Source organism: Thalassophryne amazonica, chromosome 2, assembly GCF_902500255.1.
Source record: "Thalassophryne amazonica chromosome 2, fThaAma1.1, whole genome shotgun sequence".
NCBI classification, from domain to species: domain Eukaryota; kingdom Metazoa; phylum Chordata; class Actinopteri; order Batrachoidiformes; family Batrachoididae; genus Thalassophryne; species Thalassophryne amazonica.
The window spans coordinates 131,108,681-131,115,081 of record NC_047104.1 but is presented as its reverse complement, the minus strand read 5'-3'; positions in this window follow the sequence as shown (position 1 = coordinate 131,115,081).

Here is a 6,401-nt window from a genome sequence, read left to right as displayed (position 1 = left end):
TGTTGTTAACTTCTCTTTTGTTTGAAATTGTTGGAATGACAAGGCAAGTTAATCCCCCCCCACCCCAAAAAAGGGTAGTGTGGTTTAAAAAAAAACCAAAACCCTTTTCTCATATTCATTGTTCGATCTCAAATCATGGTACAGCAAAAGTGAAACATCACGCAATAGTAGCACCCCATATGTAGATGTGTACAAAAGAAAATAATTCCAGGATGGCATTTTCAAGGGGAGATAATTGTAATTTGGTTGTTGTTTGTTTATATATATCAAATTTCATGAACACGCCTTGTTGGCCTCCTCAAAACAAAAACTGACCAGTTAATTCAGGTGATCTACAATACATGCAAATAATATGTCAGAATATTTAAATTAGGTGTTGTAAATTAATTTGAAATTCAATGATGAATTATTGGAAAAATCCATGAAAATTTTATATTTCACTTGGAGTCGCCGCAGCATATCGGAGGTGGATCTCTACATGTTGCATGTTGATTTGGCACAGGTTTTATACTGGATGCTCTTCCTGATGCACCCTCTTTATTAGCCCTACATTCTCCCTCAACTATGTTCCAAGTAGAAGGAGCAGAATGAAGAAATGCCATTTTTCCATGTTCGGTGCGGGCAAATGGGACCGTCAACAAGAGATGATCATTTGAACGCAATGAATAACATTCAGTACTCCTCTGTGTGATTAAATTACAAATGTACAACCCCTGGCAAAAATTATGGAATCACCGGCCTCTGAGGATGTTCATTCAGTTGTTTAATTTTGTAGAAAAAAAGCAGATCACAGACATGACACAAAACTAAAGTCATTTCAAATGGCAACTTTCTGGCTTTAAGAAACACTATAAGAAATCAGGAAAAAAAAATTGTGGCAGTCAGTAACGGTTACTTTTTTAGACCAACCAGAGGGAAAAAAATATGGACTCACTCAATTCTGAGGAATAAATTATGGAATCACCCTGTAAATTTTCATCCCCAAAACTAACACCTGCATCAAATCAGATATGCTCGTTGGTCTGCATCTAAAAAGGAGTGATCATACCTTGGAGAGCTGTTGCACCAAGTGGACTGACATGAATCATGGCTCCAACACGAAAAATGTCAATTGAAATAAAGGAGAGGATTATCAAACTCTTAAAGAGGGTAAATCATCACGCAATGTTGCAAAAAATGTTGGTTGTTCACAGTCAGCTGTCTAAACTCTGGACCAAATACAACATGGGAAGGTTGTTAAAGGCAAACATACTGGTAGACCAAGGAAGACATCAAAGCGTCAAGACAGAAAACTTAAAGCAATATGTCTCAAAAATCGAAAATGCGCAACAAATCAAATGAGGAACGAATGGGATGAAACTGGAGTCAACGTCTGTGACCGAACTGTAAGAAACCGCCTAAAGGAAATGGGATTTACATACAGAAAAGCTAAACAAAAGCCATCATTAACAACTAAACAGAAAAAAACAAGGTTACAATGGGCTAAGGAAAAGCAATCATGGACTGTGGATGACTGGATGAAAGTCATATTTAGTGATGAATCTCGAATCTGCATTGGGCAAGGTGATGATGCTGGAACTTTTGTTTGGTGCCGTTCCAATGAGATTTATAAAGATGACTGCCTGAAGAGAACATGTAAATTTCCACAGTCATTGATGATATGGGGCTGCATGTCAGGTAAAGGCACTGGGGAGATGGCTGTCATTACATCATCAATAAATGCACAAGTTTACGTTGATATTTTGGACACTTTTCTTATCCCATCAATTGAAAGGATGTTTGGGGATGATATCATTTTTCAGGATGATAATGCATCTTGCCAAGGAGCAAAAACTGTGAAAACATTCCTTGCAAAAAGACACATAGGGTCAAGGTCATGGCCTGCAAATAGTCCGGATCTTAATCCACTTGAAAATCTTTGGTGGAAGTTGAAGAAAATGGTCCATGACAAGGCTCCAACCTGCAAAGCTGATCTGGCAACAGCAATCAGAGAAAGTTGGAGCCAGATTGATGAAGAGTACTGTTTGTCACTCATTAAGTCCATGCCTCAGAGACTGCAAGCTGTTCTAAAAGCCAGAGGTGGTGCAACAAAATGCTAGTGATGTGTTGGAGCGTTCTTTTGTTTTTCATGATTCCATAATTTTTTTCCTCATAATTGAGTGATTGCATTTTTTTTTTCCCTCTGCTTGGTCTAAAAAAGTAACCGTTACTGACTGCCACAATTTTTTTTTCCTGATTTCTTATAGTGTTTCTTAAAGCCAGAAAGTTGCCATTTGAAATGACTTTAGTTTTGTGTCATGTCTGTGATCTGCTTTTTTTCTACAAAATTAAACAACTGAATGAACATCCTCCAGACCGGTGATTCCATAATTTTTGCCAGGGGTTGTAGGTGGGTAGCAGTCCGAGCATGGCCTTGTAAATAAAAGTATACCAATGTCCCAGTCTTCTGGTGGACAAAGAAGGCCATCCCACTCGACAGTACAGTTCACAATGATGAGTCAAGGCTCTACAGTTGGTAGTGAACGTCAGAGAAGCATGATAAACAGTCAATCTTACAAAGACATTGAGCTGAAGCGTTCATATACAACAGGTCTCAATCTAAAACTGATAAAAATGTTGCAGTGACAAACTGCTTTTTCACTTCAAAAGAAAAACATAATTTGTTTCTAAAGAAAAACCCCAATTTGAGTTAGGTTAGTCAATATGTGGCTTAAAAGTGAGGGAGTCGTCAAGTAAGATGCCAAGATATTTGTACTTGTGAACCACCTCTATAACATGTCCCTCTAAAGTACAAAGAGAGGGCAGATGTTGAGGAACTTTCTTAGTGTTTGAAAACAGCATAAATTTAGTCTTAGTGTTGAGGACTAGTTTTAGCTGCTGAAGTGAGAGCTGCACAATAGTAAAAGCTTTCTGCAAGGATTCAACAGCTTTAGCAGGAGTTAATCCAAAACAATAAATGATTGTGTCATCCGCATAAAAATGCATATTAGCATCTGACACATTTTGTCCAAGTTCATTTATATACATAATGAACAAAAGGGGACCCAGTACTAAGCCCTGTGGCACCCCCCTGTGGACACTTGTATATTCAGAACAAACACCTTCACACTTAATGCACTGAGTCCTGCCACTCAAATAAATAGCAAACCAGGAAACTACATGATCTGACAGGCCAAAACAAATAAGTCTATGCTGTAAAAACAGCATGATCCACAGAATCAAAAGCTTTTGATAAGTCGATTAAAAAGTGAGGCACAATATTGTTTTTTGTCAAGAGAAACAAGTATGTCATTGATCACTTTAGTTGCTGTAGTAATAGTGCTGTGCTTTTTTCTAAAGCCTGATTGCAAATTTGAGAGCAGGTCTTTTGACTTTAAGAACTCTTTGCTGGTCACAAATGAGAGATTCAAGAATTTTTGACAAGGCACATAAGTTTGATATTGGCCTGTAGTTGGTTAACAGCAGGATCCCCTCCTTTTAATAAAGGAGTAACAAAAGCAGATTTCCAAATGGATGGAATTTATTTTGGACTGTAAGATTAAAAATGATTGTTAAAGTTTGCTCTAAAAATCAGCTGCAATTTTTAAAAAATAGAGCTCTATCATGTCTGGTCCAGGAGATTTCCTGTGATCTAATGTTTTGAGAGCTTTATGAACTTGTTGCACTGTAAAAGGATCAAAATTGAAAGAATCGCCAAAAGACACCAGAGGGTCTCTGCAGGAAGTCATATGAATTGTTCCGAAAGAGTCACATAAAGAACCAGATGAAACAAAATGCTTATTAAAACAGTTTAAAATTTCACTTTTATCGTAGACAGGGCCTGAATCTGTTATGACAAATTTTGGTAGAGACTGGTAAAATTTGTTTACAGATAGAGACCTCATCATTTTCCAAAATTTGTTTGGATTATTGAGATTCTCCATTGTGACGGATAAGTAATGTTCTGATTTAGCCTTTTTAAGAAGAGAGGTACATTTATTTCTTAATTGTCAAAAAACAGACCAGTCAGTGGCAGAATCACTTTTTCTGGCTTTGGCACAAGAAATGTTGCGCTGATGGATTAAATCGGACAATTCTGCAGAAAACCAGGGATTTTCACGTCCCTTCACTCTACATTTCCTGATGGGAGCATGCTTATTTACAATATGCATAAAATTTCTCCTAAAGAAACTCCAAGCATGCTCGACATCAGGCAACAGATCTATTTGCCCCCAATTGGCCAAAGATAAATCATGATGAAAAGCTTGTTCATTACATTTTTTAAAATTCCGGTGGTAATAATGCGGGGTTCAGATTTGGGGATTTTACAGCTCCTTGAAGTAGCAACAACACAATGATCACTCAAGTCATTGCAGAAGACTCCCAGAGATGAGAATTTGTGAGGGACATTGGTAAGAAATAGGTAAATTAAAGTAGATTTATTAGGACTTTTAATATTTGGCCTAGTAGGTTGGTTAACCACCTGGCTAAGATAAATGGCGACACAGAATGATTTAAATTCATCAGAAGCTGTATTTAACCAGTCCCAATTCAAATCTCCAGCCAGTAGGAGTTCGTTATAGTTTAATTTGGACAAAAGGCACTTCAGTGCATCCTTGGTGGCAGATGGAGGCCTGTAACACCCAACAACAGTTACAGACAGGGACTTGGCAATTTGCACATTTAAGGCGAGAAACTCCATTTGCTTATTAATAGTCTCAGAATAGTTATTACATCAAATCTAGTTTTGACATAAATGGCTACCCCACCACCTTTTTTAGGTCTGTCAGTGCGATGAACATTGTATGTTAATATATAATATGTTTTATATATATATATATATATATATATATATATGTTATATATAATATGTTAATATGTTAATGTCTTCATTTCTAATAGATTTAGTCAGCCAAGTTTCAGAAATTATTACAATATCCGCATCTGTTGAATCAACCCAAGTTCCTTTGGTAATAGGCTACGTGCATTTAGATGAACAAATTTAATTCCTGATGTGGATTTAAAATCAGCAGGAGTCTGAACACATTGCATCTCTGGTCCAGGATTTGGTTATATATTTCCAGATATAAGTAAAAGCAAGACAATCAGTCTTTGTTTCATGTTGCTTTTAAAAGCAATCTTTTCGTTTGATGCAGCTAGGTAATGCCTTTCTTTTAGTAAAAAAGTTAAATTGTATAAAGCTAAAAAAAACTTTGAAGTTTAGGCAAATTAAAGCGCAAATCTGACCACAAATTTAAGGCCCAAGCTGAGAGTCTGTGGCGACACTGGATGCCTATCTGAAGTAGATTTAGTGCCACTATAGTAGGTATCCTGCTTATTAATTGAGAAACTTGCACCACGATCAATGCTTGGATTCTAATCCCAAACAGCCAAAAAGCATATAAAATCATACAAAAAGCCATCTTCAACTTACAGAATGTTGATAAAGACATCATTTAGTCTGTGAGCAGCACAGTCTCAGCAAAATGTCCTGGTTCCAGATAGGTGATGCAGGCCAAGACCCGTTAGCACAGGGTCCAGGTGGATGGTGCAGGCCAAAACTTATTAGCCCAAGGGCCAGGTAGGTGATGCAGGCCGAAACCTGTTAGCCCGGGGTCCAGGTGGATGGTGCAGGCCGATACCTGTTAGCCCGGGGTCCAGGTGGTTGGTGCAGGCCGATACCTGTTAGCCCGGGGTCCAGGTGGATGGTGCAGGCCGATACCTGTTAGCCCGGGGTCCAGGTGGTTGGTGCAGGCCGAAACCTGTTAGCCCGGGGTCCAGGTGGTTGGTGCAGGCCGATACCTGTTAGCCCGGGGTCCAGGTGGTTGGTGCGGGCCGATACCTGTTAGCCCGGGGTCCAGGTGGATGGTGCGGGCCGAAACCTGTTAGCCCGGGGTCCAGGTGGTTGGTGCAGGCCGATACCTGTTAGCCCGGGGTCCAGGTGGATGGTGCGGGCCGAAACCTGTTAGCCCGGGGTCCAGGTGGTTGGTGCAGGTCGATACCTGTTAGCCCGGGGTCCAGGTGGATGGTGCAGGCCGATACCTGTTAGCCCGGGGTCCAGGTGGATGGGGCAGGCCGATACCTGTTAGCCCGGGGTCCAGGTGGACTGTACAGGCCGATACCTGTTAGCCCGGGGTCCAGGTGGACGGTACAGCCCGGAACCTGTTAGCCCGGGGTCCAGGTGGATGGTACAGACCGGAACCTGTTAGCCCAGGGACCAGATGAATGAAGCAAACTGAAACCTGTTAACCCACGGTCGAGGTGGATGGTGCATGCCGAGGTCTGTTAGCCCAGGGTCCAGGTGGTTGGTACAGGCCGAGACCCTTTAGCCCAGGGTCCAGGTGGATGGTGCAGGCCGATGCCTGTTAGCCCGGGGTCCAGGTGGTTGGTGCAGGCCGATGCCTGTTAGCCCGGGGTCTAGG